This window comes from Ornithorhynchus anatinus, chromosome X3 (assembly GCF_004115215.2).
Source record: "Ornithorhynchus anatinus isolate Pmale09 chromosome X3, mOrnAna1.pri.v4, whole genome shotgun sequence".
Classification (NCBI taxonomy): domain Eukaryota; kingdom Metazoa; phylum Chordata; class Mammalia; order Monotremata; family Ornithorhynchidae; genus Ornithorhynchus; species Ornithorhynchus anatinus.
The window spans coordinates 18,119,717-18,135,279 of record NC_041751.1 but is presented as its reverse complement, the minus strand read 5'-3'; the positions used below and the strand labels follow the sequence as shown (position 1 = coordinate 18,135,279).

General features: G+C 40.1%; 1 protein-coding gene and 1 non-coding gene across 2 annotated transcripts in view; one reads left to right on the top strand and one right to left on the bottom strand.

Annotated features, from left to right (window-relative positions):
- GMDS (GDP-mannose 4,6-dehydratase) overlaps nt 1-15,563 on the bottom strand; it is a 566,781-nt gene that overhangs the window by 191,832 nt on the left and 359,386 nt on the right. The gene's annotated exons all lie outside the window — the stretch shown is intronic.
- On the top strand, nt 9,834-9,971 carry LOC114807695. Its single transcript, XR_003755770.1, has one exon. It is a non-coding gene; the product is annotated as a small nucleolar RNA SNORA7 (small nucleolar RNA).

Below are 15,563 nucleotides of genomic sequence, written 5' to 3'. Positions count from 1 at the left end.
AAAATCAAATCGACTACAAATAGGGGAAATGGCAAGAGTGTGAGGTTGCGCAAATAAGTGCCCTGGGACTAGGGGTAGTTACTATCAAAGTGCTTAAGGGGTACAGATCCAAGGGCACAGGTAATGCGGAGAAGAAGGGGGATAAGGGAAATGAGGGCTTAGACAGGGAAGGCCTCATGAAAGAGATGTGATTTTAGGAGGACTCTGAAGATGGGCAGAGTGGTGGTCTGCCAGTATGAAGGGCCAGGCCATAGGGAGGATTTGGGCAAGGTGTCTGCAGCGGGAAAGACAGGTTTGAGGTTCAGAAAGTAGGTTGGTGTTAGAAGAGCAAAGTGATTGGGTTCAGTTGTAGGATGGGATCAGCGAGGTAAGGTAGGAGGGGAGGAGCTAATTGAGTGCCTCAAAGTTGATAGCCCATAAATTATGACAACTGACAGCTGTACCTACTGATAGCATAAATGTTATCGTGAGACACCATCCATGCCTTGAAGGCAGCAGAAATGAATTCATAAGAATCTTCTATAAATCATTCCAGTGATGGATTGCTAGTGTTCTGTTTTCTTCTGGAAAGAAGGTCTGGAATTAAAACTTCTGAGATTTGAAAAGAGGAAAAATTAGGTTCCCTCAGGGTACCCACTTCAGGGGCTCTTTAAATTAAGGCTTAGGAGTGAAGTCAACATCAATACATGGTATTTATTGAGGGCTTATTCTTTGCAGCATACTAAGCTGTACTAATCACTTGGGAGAATACAATACAACAGAGCAGGTAGACATCTTCCCTGCTCACACGGGAAACTTATTAAATATCATGAACAAAAGGATTTTTTGAATTATTACTGTTATCATCATCCTCATCTCTGGCAGAGAAGGAAGAAACTCTAAAGGACCTACAGACTTTTCCCCATCTTTGCACTGGATGCTTAATTTGCTAATTAATCTAGGAGATGGGGAGAATCAGAAAAAGTAGAAATTCCTTAGGTATAATGTACACTTATTCAGCATTATACTTGGTTAAAATGTCCTTGCTGAAGAGGTATCCTTAAATCCAGTTGCGGTCTAACAAATTCCATATCAAAAATATTGTATTTTTCCCATAACTTGAAAGATTTTTCAGGTTACAACTTTGGTTGCTCAAATGTTAATCTTATCTGCGATGCCAAAAAAGAAATGTGCCTCAGGCAACATCTTGTATGCATTCACATTCTTCAGAAATATTCAACTAAGCCACAGGCTACAACAGAGGTCCAACAGTGTCAATGCAAGGAAAAGGAGAGTAAAAAAAAAGGCAGGACATGGAAATCCCAGACCTTGCAGAATCCAAATAATAATAATAACAATTGTGGCTTATGATAGGCATTTACTATATGTGCCAGGCACTGTACTAAGTGTTGGGGTGAATATAAGCAAATCAGTTCGGCATAGTCCCTGTCCCTCATGGGGCTCACATTCCTAATCGCCATTTTATAGATGAGGTGAATGACGTACAGAGAAGTGAAATGACTTACCTAAGATCACACACAGACAAGTGGCAGAGTCAAAATTAGAACCCAGGACCTTCCAACTCCCAGGCCCGGGCTCTATTTACTTGGCAATAATGCTTCTCTGAAATCATGAGAGGTCCAGAGACAAGCAATCCTGGGAGGCTCCCTGCAGTCTGCTCACATAGCAAAGCAGCGTGGTTCAGTGGAAAGAGCATGGGCTTTGGAGTCAGAGGTCATGAGTTCGAATCCCAGCTATGCCACTTATCAGCTGTGTGACTGTGGGCAAGTCACTTAACTTCTCTGTGCCTCAGTTCCCTCATCTGTAAAATGGGGATGAAGACTGTGAGCCCCACGTGGGACAACCTGATTCCCCTGTGTCTACCCCAGCGCTTAGAACAGTGCTCTGCACATAGTAAGCGCTTAACAAATACCAACATTATTATTATCTGACCTCTCAGAAACTGAGTTAGCAGCTCATCATTACCTCTCTTTGCCCCTCCTGCCTTTCCAGAGGTCAAGAAGAGCTAGTCAATCAGTGGCATTTATTGAGAGCTTACTGTGAGCACAGCACTGTGCTAAGCACCTCGGAGTGCACGATACAACTAAATTGGTAGACAGGAACCTTGCCCTTAAGAAGCATGCACTCTAGTGGGGGAGACACATTAAAATGAATTAAGATAGGTGAAAGGGCAGAGGATAAAGCTATGCACCTAAGTGCTATGGAGATGGGGTGAGTATCAAAGTGCTTAGAGGAAAGAGATACAAATATGTAGGTGACACAGGAGGGAGGAAGAATGAGGTGGGAAGATGAGAGGCTATTCAGGGAAGACATCTTGAAGGAGACAAGATTTTAGTAGGTCTTTGAAAATGGTGAGAGTAGTGGCTGTTACATATGAAGGATTTAGGTGATTCAGAAAGGATCACGTGAGAAGGATGTGAGCAATGGGTAGATGGAGAAGGGATGAGAACGAGGCATCAAAAATAGGTAGATGTTGGCGTAGCAAAGAGTACGGGCCAGATTGTAGTGGGAGAGGAACAAGGTCTGGTAGGAGGGGGAAGAGCTGAATGAGTGATTTACACCTGATGGCTGATGATGAGAAGAGTCTAACTGTGAAGTGTTTTGAGGAGTAGGGCGGTGTGTGCGGAACAATTTTTTGAAAAAATGATCTGGGCAACAGAGTGAAGTACGGAGTGGAGTGGGGAGAAGCTGGAGCCAGGGAGAAGAGCAAGGAGGCTGAAGTAGTAGTTGAGGCGGGACATGATAAGTGCTTGGACCAGTGCAGTAGCATCTTGGATGGAGAGGAAGGAGCAGATTAAAGAGATGCTGTAAAGGTAGAATTGACAGGACTTGGTGAGAGACTGAATATGTGGGCTGAATCAGAGAAATGAGTCTAGGATAATGCCAAAGATGTGGGCACGTGAGACTGGAAGAATGGTGGCATTGTCTGTAGTGATAGTAAAGTTGAGGGGAGAACAAGTATGGATGGAACATGAGGAGTTCTGTTAAGCACAAGTTAATTTTAATGTTTCAATGGGACATCTGATTGAACTACCAATTGTATTTTTGAGTTCTTACTGTATGCAGAGCGCTGTACTAAAAGCTTGGAAGAGGGCAATATAATAGAATTGGTAGAGACATTCCCTGCCCAAGAGGAGCTTACAGTCTAGACGGGGAGACAGACATTGATACGGATTATTGTAAAGATGTCCTGTAAGATCACAGAGAAGGAGAGGGCTGAGGCTGGAGAGGTAGATTTGGGAGTCCTCTATGAGAGTGGGTAGTTGAAGCCATTGAAGTGAATGAATTCTCCAAAGAAGTGAGGTAGATAGTGAAGAGAAGGGGACCCTGAACTGAGCCTGCGATGGTGTGAGGGAATCTCCTGAATCCTCATTCATATGAGCTCTTAGAAACCAAGCAACATCCCTCCTGCTCTTGCCGGGCTTTGGAGTCAGGGCTCATGAGTTCGAATCCCAGCTCTGCCACTTGTCGGCTGTGTGACTGTGGGCAAGTCACTTAACTTCTCTGGGCCTCAGTTCCCTCATCTGTAAAATGGGGATTAAGACGTGAGCCCCACGTGGGACAACCTGATTCCCCTATGTCTACCCCAATGCTCAGAACAGTGCTCGGCACATAGTAAGCGCTTAACAAATACCAACATTATTATTATTATTATTACACCACTTCATCCCAGCATGATGTGCGAAACTTTCAGACTGAGTTACAGATTTTGGTTTCTTAGATAATGGACAGAACAGAAATGATTCAAGCAGAATTGGTCAACAAGAATGGTCTCAGTTTTAAGGCACAGTTCCCCAACATTTGTTCTAAACAATAAAGGAATTGCTTTTATGAGCTGTGTAGAATCCTGCATAGGTAGGCATTTGGAACCCAGCCTGAACTACACCTAGGAAACACAGATTATTCCAAAAGTCTTCGGAAAACATCATCCTGTAAGAAAAGAGATGGTCCTTCATTCCACATACTTGGATTGACTGAATCAAGGAAACAGGATTTGTCCTTGCTCATTCCCACTACAACTAGTTATAACTAAGAATAGTGAACTAAGGCACACTTATTCTTAGTTTCTTGATCTTTGCCATTTTAAGTGCATCAACTTTCTTTACAGTGAAAAGGAAAGCTGCGCTGTTACTAGACAACTGAAAGCAAAATCGGAATTTATTTGTCTCCAGGAGGAAAATAGGCCATTTGACTCAAACATTATGAAATACTTGCAATTGGCACTTTTCTGACTGTTCCACCTGCTTTTGTTTGTAAAAGCTATGTGTATTTGTTTGTAAAAGCTATGTGTATGAACAGATTTAGACACCTTCCACACACACTGTAACGGGATTATCATCCAAAAGGACCATAAAAATAATTCCATTGGCTAAACATAGAAATAAAGGACATAAAGGCAATTCCTATTACTTTTCCACAAATCCTGGAATGGATCTTAATTTTTAACCCATAAATCTACTGACAAATGCATCCTATTATACAGCCATTCATGATATAATCACCTTTTTAAGGTACATATACTATAGTGTGGGGTGCCCCATCGTCTTCTCTCAAACTAATTTTAAAAAAAAGATGCCCAACTTTTTTTTTCTTGGAGAAATAATGAGCACCATATTAAAGAGATTGAGTCTAGTTCTGCAGATAGCTAACTATTTAATTAGTTTAGTTGCTATTAATGGCTCCATGCCAGTTTTACACCTTGTGCTGATTTCTACTCTCATGTTTATTCTTCCAGACTTCTTGCACAAGAGGACTTTGGCTGACAGAGCACTATGACATAGAGAGAAGAAAGAAAAAGAAAACCACATCTCACTACAAATGGCTAAGTCGGAGCACATGAATCAAATCTCTAAAATACCTCTCTTAACTGTTCATAATGAGCATGTGAAACCTTGTTGGGTAGCTTGCGAAAAGTTAGTGGAACCCAAGTCTCTCATCCATCTTGGGACAACCACAGACACTGCTTTGACCACAGATACTGCTCTGTGAGAAAAGGCATAAGGATTTGCTCTGTTTTTATTTAAATCATGATGCTTGGCACAATCTTCATCAGTTTAAAAATAAACCAAAATGTCTAGTGAAAATAAGACAAGTGGTCATGGGACATTGTCCTTTAAGTCTAAAATAAATTCCAATTTCATATAGCATTCTCAATAATTTCAACTGATGACAGTCATGAACAGCTATTACTAAGTCTTTTTATTTTCAATGCTGGCCACAGGAAATTTCCACCGGAAATGCCTATCTCCAAATACTGGGCCAAACAAAGGGACATTTTAAATTTGGAAGAATTATTTCTGTTTTACTGGAAATGCCTCATTTCAGCTGGAAAATATTTAAATTATATATTTAAATTTACAGAGAAAAGATCCAAAATATTGACAGTAGCTAATTAAATACAAAATTTTTCTTTCAGACCATTGTAACTTCAGTAGTACAACACATAGTACCACACTTTCATCTATCTAGTCATCATATTAAAGAAAAATCAGACACACTTAAATGGTCCTCCACAAATACGGTATTTGGATGTTAATGAAAGTGCTTTAGAGACTTTGAATTCGAACTTAAATTCACATAATCTGCAAACACTGACTTAATCTAGTTTGCTAGAGTGATCATTTTTTAATGTTACATCGTTTATGCCAAAGAACAGTACAAACCTGCCTAGAAATGTAACTGAGTCTAGATAGGTCTAGTCATTCAGGTAGGATGTTATAAACTGCATATAGCATTTTGCCTACTTGGGTTTTAAAATAAACATTCAAAACATTAAACACAAAATGTCTAGGTTTAAAAAAAAGTTTACAGGTTAGAATACTACTCTTCTAAATACTACGGCTTTAAAGTTGAAGCTGACATCATTTGTTTAATTTATACAGTTTTGACTCATTCCCAAGATGAAGGTTTTCTTTGGGTCGCACATATCACTTTTTAGAGCACTTGGGTGCTGCCATATTTTCATTTTTTGGGGTTTGGTCAGTCAGTCAATCATATTTATTGATAGCTTACTGTGTGCAGAGTACAGTACTAAGTGCTTGGGAGAGTACAGTATAACAAGAAAAAGACACATTCCCTGCCCACAGAGAGCTTACAGTCTAGAGGGCTGTAAATTTGGTCTATTTGTCTCACAGCCACTGCTTCAGTGAAAGGTAATTTTCTGTACTCAGTTACATAACATCCTACCTGGCAAACATTTTTTGTCCAAACCAGTGCCTAGGAAATTGGTGACTGGCAAATGAGCAATGCTGATGAATATGAAGTATAGCAATGGCCTGACTTGAGCAGCTTAATTGGCAACTTGGAACACATGCTCCTTTTCAGGGGCAAATGAATCAGAATTTACTTAAAACTTGGTGAGGTTCTAAACCATACTCATCAAAGTGTGTAATGTCTCAAATAAAAATAGACTTCCTTAATGACTTGTTTTCTCCAATTTCACCGCAAAATGCAATACTGTCAAAAAAAGAACTATTCTTCCCCTCCCCCTAGCATAATAATATGTTAATCAGGAATCACATAAGAAGAGCCAAAGACAGGATTGCTAAGGTTTGGAAAATGAATTTTAAGTGGGATGTCCCTCAAACAGTGATTTACTTTTTGGCTTCAGTTCTAGACATTTTAGGGTACAGTTTTTGCCTTTCTACAATATTGTCCTGGCTTTTTTATAAGGTGGGAATTTGAAAACACCCACAAAAACATGAGAAAATTTCCTAAGAATCGTTTTATGGCCAATTTACTTTTTTCTGCTGGCCTGATGGTTAATAATTTGTGAAAGCTATAACAACTCTTATTTTTAAGAAGTTTACGGGACATTATCAATCATATTTATCAAGCATTTACTATGTGGAGAGCACTATACTAAGCACTTGAGAGTACAAAACAACAAAGTTGGTAGACATGTTCCCTCCTTGCAAGGAGCTGATAGTCCAGAGGGGGATCTGGAAGTCCCTTCAATGAAAATTTGTGGAATGGGCAATACACCCAGATTAATAATAGAGTCGAACAAGAACAAGATCAAAATGATAGTAGGCTAAATAGAGTCAAGAGAGGAGGCAAAGAGAAGTCTGATTAAAAAAAATATCAAAATGGGCAGGATGGAATGTTAGTTCATTTTAGAAAGGAGGCATGAAAAATAGAAAAAAAAGGTACGGAGTTGCAAGAAGTTCAGAAAAAACAACTCCTGCTAAGCCACAATTTGGAGAGCATTTTCAGAACATCATTTAGTAAATAATAAATCCCAATGATTTGATACTCAAGAAATAAGTGAGGATTATCCTGCCAGATCTGGACACATAAAAGCTTAATTTAATTGCTACAAGCAGGTCATATTTAGATCATTTAATTTATGGGCTGGCGAACATCAATATTACTAGAAGTCAATAAATTACTTATTAAAATCACAGAAATCCTCAGTGGTGCCCCACAGGAATGCAAAGATCCGATGCTTGTGGCTATTGTACCAAAGCCATAGGTTGAGGGCAAAGGAGAAGGTAGTACAGCCTCAGTTGAGCAAGGATTTACTCAGTCTTCAGTGACTGGAAGAAAAAATTTTAACATGGCCCCAGTCCAGGCTGGGAGGTAAAAATGGAGGATTTGGAGTGGAGAGGAAGTGGGAGGACAGGGGGAGGTGGGGAGAGACACTTTTGAAAACCATTCTACTTTGAGTTCAGAAACATCAAAGGGATTGTCCTCATTCACAGCTATATCTTTCCTGGATACCAAATATTTCTGGAAAATCGAGGAAGAGAATTCAAAATGCAACAGGTGAACAGTGGCAAGGTGTAATGGTAAATCCACAATGGTAACTATAAATGAACAATTTTGTATTTTGATGACTAGAAGTTTCCCTTCCATTCAATATCTTGGCATTCTTAGGCCTCCATTTTTTTATTCTTTAAGGAGTTCCAGATCTGGGGTTTCCAGACCCCTGAAGGGTCTGTGAGACTTGGATGAGGCCAACGTGAGGGAGGGAGGGAGGACAGTTTTAGAGACATTCGGGAATGTACTAGAAGTTCTGGGTCGCAGCTCCTGGGGGATGCTCTGGGCAGAAGTAGCCTAGGAGACCCCTGAAGGTGGAGACAGAATTAGAACTTGGGTCCTTCTGACTTTCAGGTCTGTGCTCTATCCACTAGGCTATGCTGCTTCTGACAGGTGGCTATAAAGACCGATCCTGAATTGTTTACAAGTGAGGCAGGATTCATGTTGGTAGGGAGGCAGTGTGACAGTGGAACAAGCATAGGACTATGTAACCTTGGGCAAGGCACTTAATCTCTTTAATTCTCAGTTTCCTCATCTGTAAAATATAAATAGGATAGTTGTGAACCCCATGTGGAACAGGGTCTGTGTCTGATCTGATAGCCCTGTGTAACCCTCTTCCTATTTGTCTGCCTACCCTACTACATTATAAAGTTCTTGAGGGCAGGAATCATGTCAACTAACTCTACTGTACTCTTCCAAGCACTTAGTATACTGCTCTTCACAGTGTAAGCACTGAATAAACACAATAATTCAGATTTTAGAATAATGCAGGATTATTCAGCAGGATAATTGACTGGCTGTGTGCAAAGCTTCCTGGAGGTGGGCTGGTATAAGACTTCCATTTTGTTCAAACACTGTCAAGCCAGAGGTGCTGTGCTGCACTTGCAAAGTTATTCAGAAACATATGGATGTTACCTTGTGTGTGTGCCCCTAGAGCAGAGTCATCGATGTATAACAGTTTCTGAACCACTCTCTCAAAGACTTTCGATGATGCTCATAACCTGTTGAGCTGGTAATAATAACAATAATAATGATAATAACTGTGGTATTTGTTAAGGGCTTACTGTGTGCCAGGCACCGTACTAAGCCCTGGGGTGGATACAAACAACTCAGTTTGGACACAGTCCCTGTCCCACTTGGGGCTCCCAGGCTCAATCCACATTTTAAAGATGAGATAACTGAGATCCAGAGAAGTGAAATGACTTGCTTGAGGTCACAGAGCAGACAAGTGGTGGAGCCAGAATTAGAACCCATGACCTTCTGACTCCCAGGACCGTGCTCTATCCACTACACCATGCAATGTTCCCAGTGGATCCAAAGTGAATTCTGACACTAGCTTGCAGCCCTCTCATATCATCCTCAACAACTGAGTCACTGAATAGGCTGAAAAAGATCAGACCTACCCCACAACGCTGCATTACTGAACTTAATGTTGAGGAAATGGTCAGACAGACTTCCTTCCATTCTAATTCAACCAACCACCCTGTCAGGCCTGAAAAGCAGTATGAGCTAGTGGAAAGAACACAGGATCGGAAGTCAAGAGAACCGGGTTCTAATCCCAGATCTGCCACTTGCCTGCTGTGGGATCTGGGGCAAGTCACTTCACTTCTTGGAAGTTCAGTTGCCTCATCTTTAAAACACGTGATTAAATATCTGCTCTCCCTTCCCCTAAGACTGTGAGCCCCATGTGAGAAAGGGTCTGTGCCTGATTTGATTACATTTAAGCCAGTGTTTAACACAGTGCTTGGTATACAGTAACTTTTACCGAGTACCACAATGATTATTATTAGCCTATGCATCTTGGTGAATTTGTCAGGACAGCCAAATTCACTTAGCAATTTTCAGGACCTCTGGCCTGTTGATGGTGCCAAATAATTCTGTAAAATCAATAAACAGAGATTAGTGTTCTCTGCACTTTTTCTGTCTCTGTTATGCTGCAAAGATCATATCTGCTCTGCTGCAATTTGGTCTGAAGCCACATCTCGGTTCAGGCAGTAAAAGTTGACTCTATTCTTCAGTGTCCTACTCAGAATGGCTCTAGCTAGAAATTTGTCACCAAGTAAAAGCAGAAACCCCTCTCAGGGTCACACCTGGAGAGTTTCCAGAACTCTACCAGTCTCGACTACAGGAGGGAGAGTCAGGCAGAGGCATATCTATTACATTCCTAGCTTGGGCAGTGGCTAGCAAGTGAAAGGCAACCTGCTACAACTCAAAACTCACTTGTGCTGGGGCAACAGCGGCAAGGGAGAGAGAGTCGAGGGCGAATACTCAAGTTTATTGTGCGGAAGGAGGCAATGGTAAACCACTACTGTATTGTGCACTCTGGACACAGTAAGCGCTCAATAAATACCACTTAATGAATGGAGTCACACTGTCACGGTCACCTGCAGGATCCAGCACTCGATTGCCATGAATGCTCTAGGAACTAGGCCTAGGAGGATCAGAGTTTGGCCTGCTCCTTTTATCATATGTTCCCTAGGTATATCAGACAGCTTGGAACATAAGGGCCAAATAAATACTGTTAATGATGATGATAAAAACATGCTGTCAGTGGTTTGTTTTTTCATGGAATGTCACACACAAAAAAGATTCAGAAGGACAAGGTCTCTTCTGATTGGGCTCACAAGATCATTGTCAACTACCTAGTGCAATCTTAGGAAATGTTTAAAAGTTAAGATATAAATTAAAGTGTATATTTCAATCCAATTGCACAAATGTAGTTCTCTTCACTGATTTTCATCAAACCAATACATGGAAGATAGTATCTCCTCTCCAAGATACAAGACGATAGGGTTGGACAGTCTCTGCCCCACACAGGGCTCACAGTCTCAATCCCCATTTTATATATAACTGAGGCACAGAGAAGCTAAGTGACTTGTCCAAGCTCACACAGCAGACAAGTGACAGAGATGGGATTAGAACCCAGGTCCTCTGACTCCCAGGCCCATGATGAGTCATTACTTAAGACATTTAGGTTTTAAAAAAAATTTATGGTTCTGAAAACAAGGTATCATTATATATCTTTACATCTGTTCCCTGATATTTGTTAAGCCAAGTATTGCACCAAGCAGTGAGGTAAAAGCAAAATACTCTATTCATTGTTGACACAGCAGTTATGCATACACAATAGCTGCAAATAGACACATACTGCATATTAAAAAATGTTATGTGCACAAAGTGGTATGCATTATTATGGATATATATGTATATAGTTTTCCTTGATGGACAGTGTAAGTATTTATTCGCTATGTAGCTGAAAAGACCCATCTATGACCAATGACCCCCTATCCCACAGTAGTAAACGTAAAAGTGAAGCTATGCAATAGAAACAGTGTCGACTGGTTACTTTAAGACATAAGGCACTAGTAGCAGCAGCTATCATCTTCACTGTTGATCAAAAATGTTAGCCGTTGCCTGCTGGTGTTCTATTTTCATTCCCTACCCATCTTCCAGGAGAGAACAGAAGAAGGGGAAGAGGAAGGAGAGCATTAATGATCACAAAGCTGCCTCCAATGCTCCCACTGTAGACTGTAAGCCACTGTGGGAAGGGAATGTGTCAGTTCATTGTTGCATTGTACTCTCCCAGTCCCTTAGTACAGTGCTCTGCACACAGTAAGCACTCAATAAATACCATTGACTGATTGTCTGACTTTGACCTGCTCTTTCCCCCCTCTTTCCAACCAGTCGTTCCTCAGACAGTAATCAGGCTGCCAAGTGCCAAGACCCTCTACACTTCTCCAGGCATGAATTCCATTCCCTGCTCCTGGCCCACCTATGCAATTACTGCACATGCATTAAACTATTTTAATACAGCATGACATGCTCCATTTCTAAGGCCTGGCTTTGATGTCATGCAAGAAAAATATGATATAGTTGGAAGCGTCGTAAAGGCATGCTGAGCACGCATAGCATGATATGAGATTAGATTGCATACTTCTGCCACCTTGGCCCAAAAGCAGTGAAAGCATATTATAATAAGATAGTATGGTGTCACTGCCACGTATTTAGATTTCTCATTGGTCACAGTCTGCGTGATTGGAATGTCCTGACTGTACACTTCAAACATATGCATATTCTCATGGACATCGAAAGCAAATCTGTACAAGAGACAGGATTAGTCCTAGGGTAGGCCTAAACTCTTACCCTGGGTTTCACTCCCACAGAGGGCCCTGTACCTCATCACAAGCAAAGTTCTTAAATGTATTTAGCACACAGTGTGATGCCACAGTCGATCATCTGTCTTCATTCCTCTCCCCTGAGTTGCAGGGCTCAGGTTTGACCAGAGGTCCAGTGAACAGAAGGGATCGCGAGATGATGGCAGAATGACAGTCCAGTGGAGCAAGTTTTAAGTCAATCAATCAATGGTATCTACTGAGAGCTTACTGTGTGCAGAACACTCTACTAAGCGCTTGGAAAAGCATAACAGAGCTGGTAGACTCGATCCCTCCCTGTACGGATCTTACAGTCTGCAGTGTATTTCTACTTATTCCTTTTCAATGGTAGAAGTGTATTGTAGCTTGGTAGTGTGGGACTTTTGTTCTTCAAACCGTTCTGTGCCAAGTGAGTCTCCCTGGCCCCACACACACGCAAACACCCTAGGAACATTCTTGATGACAGGAACATTAGCTGTTACAAAATAAGACAGGAAACTTTTTTTTTCATCATTCAGACAACATGATCTTTCATTTCTTTCCTCCACACATACGTGGCCAAATTCTGCAGTGTTTCAGAAACCAGAGACGCTTCCTCAAGTTTCAGAGAGGAGTCAATGCTTAAGTGTTTGGGAGCTAAGAAACTCGGCTTGTTCCTTCCTAAAGGGCAGGGAGGCTCCACCCTGAATGCAGCAGGGCCTTTGTGGAATGCACATTGCCAAGGGACCACCAAGGTTTGGCAATCATCTGTGTGGTCGAGTATGTTTGGTGACCTCAGGAAGGGCAGAAACAGATCATGAAATGGGGGGAGAGAGAAAAGGAGATGGACAAGAATGAGGGGACAGAATGGTAATAAAAAGCAGTTTACAGAAACTCTAGGAGATTTGGTGAGAAACTAAAAGAAGAAATTGTTCACATTCCAAATAATTTCATTTATAAACTGTGCAAGTATCACCCATGAATGGCCCAGCTGTTAACAATTTTTAAAAAAAGATAATAATCAAATGTCATGCCAAGTGACATTTCTCCAATGAATAATACTTTGAAATGCAGGTCAAAGCAAAGGTGGGACATAATCATTTTTTTTAAAGTCGGAAAAAGCTCAAAATCTAAATTTTAAGGAAGACCTAGTTTATATCCCAATTAGGAAGAAAAAAAATTCAGGCTTTTAACATAAGGGAATTCATATAGATTCTGCCGCTTTCTTCCCTTCCCCCATCAAAAAATGCAATTCTGCATGCACATCTGTTTCCAGTGTGATGCTGGTATGCAAACTATTGTCTATTGGAAGTGTGTTGTGGTAACGTTCGCCAGGGTTAAAGGCTGGGTCAATTTGATCAAGAGGCTAAAATTAGCTTCTGTGTGTTTTCCTGAAAGAAAAAAAATACTGTAAAGCTCTTTGTTTTCCTTCAAGTTCTGTCCTCAGATTTCAGTCCTGGTGTTAAAAACTAGCAGAGAATTGAAAGCTAAGAAAACTGCCTTTTTCACTATTCCTAACATTAAAGTGCTGCAGTGAGTTCATTAGCTGAAAAAAATATATAAAGATTTCTCATCTGTCACATTTTACCGTCAAAAAAGTGAACTTCATGAAACTCCAAATCTTTCACTTGGAAATCCCTGCACCCAGAAATTTTAGAGAAAAAAGTAGCTAGGCAATTCTGAAACAGTCTAAACCACTATCATTATGACATGAATATATATCATTTTAAAGCTTCTCATTCATAATAGTTTTGACATTTCTTTTATAACTACTTTAATATGAATATGAAAGACTAAATCTCTAAAGATACAAACAAAATGGCAAAGAATTGATTTTAATCCTGAACATTATAACCTATAAAATCAAAACAGACAGAATATCATTCAGGAAAGAGATCTTAAATGAGTTTAAACCAATATTACTACAGATAGGATGGAAAGACAGGAAAAGGAAAAATGGGAAATAAAATTCTATCACATCTATCCAAAACTTTTGTTCACAGAAATACCTGCTTCTACACACCCACACACAAATCATTCATTTCAGCATTTCGATGACATCAGTATAGTTTGTATCCAAGAGAGCCATTTTGGATCTAAATTTCCTTCTTTCTAAATATCCTTTCCAATTTTTTCCCCATTCCATTTCACTTCTAGTAAAATTGAACAACATCTTTTGCATAGGTTGGGGCATTTAAAATGAAGAAATTTCTATAGAAAATAATGTTCATTTTTGAAAGTAGATTTACTGATACAACATAGGTTGGGGCATTTAAAATGAAGATTTAGCTTTATAAAATAATTCTCATCTTTGAACACATCAGATTTACTTAACAGAACTATATATCTCATGATTAAAGACCCTGTAAGGGTAGATACAATTATTTTAGCTTCAGAATAATGGGCTCATTTCTATGGGGGGAAATTCAATGTGTTTTTGACATCTAAATCTTCTACTCGAATACCCCATTCGGAGTCAATCAACGTTTCTGAATTAACTATGTGACTTGTTGCCTGAGGTTTTCATGGGTCCTGGTTCAGAGCTGTCAACTCAGAATATCCTTGTTAAAGTGTAACATTAATGCTGTCCTTCAAAAGGAATAGAATCTTGCTTGAACATGTCAAAGGAGGATAGAAGGAAAAGTTCACAAATGCATGTTGGTTAATTTTCCAAGATGTCCTATCCCAGCCAATATCTTATTCTAACCCTATCCCTTTGAAGGGCTAAGCAAATCAACTCGAGGATTACCTTCAGGTCACTAGACTTCCAGAATTCTGAGTAAAGAAAAATTACATATGATTCAAAGTGGTATCTGTCAAAAACTCTTCGTTTTCCTTCAAGTTCTGTCCTCAGATTTCAGTCCTGGTGTTAAAAACTAGCAGAGAATTGAAAGCTAAGAAAACTGCCTTTTTCACTATTCCTAATATTAAAGTGCTGCAGTGAGTTCATCAGGCTGAAAAAACTATATAAAGATTTCTCATCTGTCACATTTTACCATCAAAAAAGTGAACTTCATGAAACTCTAAATCTTTCACTTGGAAATCCCGGCACCCAGAAATTTTAGAGAAAATAGTAGCTAGGCAATTCTGAAACAGTCTAATAACACTATCATTACGGAATGTACGGAAAGTACGGAACATGAATGTAAATGTACGGAACATGAATGATTTCAATCATATTCAGAAAAGGGTTGCCTTTTTCTTCTGCTCTTTGATAAAGTTAATTGGTGTATCACCTTTACCCACATGGATCTAATAGATCCTAGTGCTAGTGAGAAACTACTCTACCTGAACAAATGCTGACCTCTTCAAAGTTTTACCTTGATTGAGGCAACAGCTAAAAACAATGGGTAAGGATTTAATTCTTAAATGCAAAGCCAACACTTCTAAGGTGAGGGAGCTTTTTATGATATTTGTTAAGTGCTTACTCTGTGCCAGGCACTGTACTAAACACTGGGATAGATACAAGTTAATCAGTTTGGACACAGTCCATGTCCCACATAGGGTTCACAGTCTCAGTCCTCATTTAACAGACCAAGTAACTGAGGCACAGAGTCAGTCAATCATACTGGGTGCTTACTATATGCAGAACACTGTACTAAGCACTCGGGAGAGTTCAATATAATAATAAACACAAATTCCCTGTCTACAAAAACCTACAGTCAAGAGACG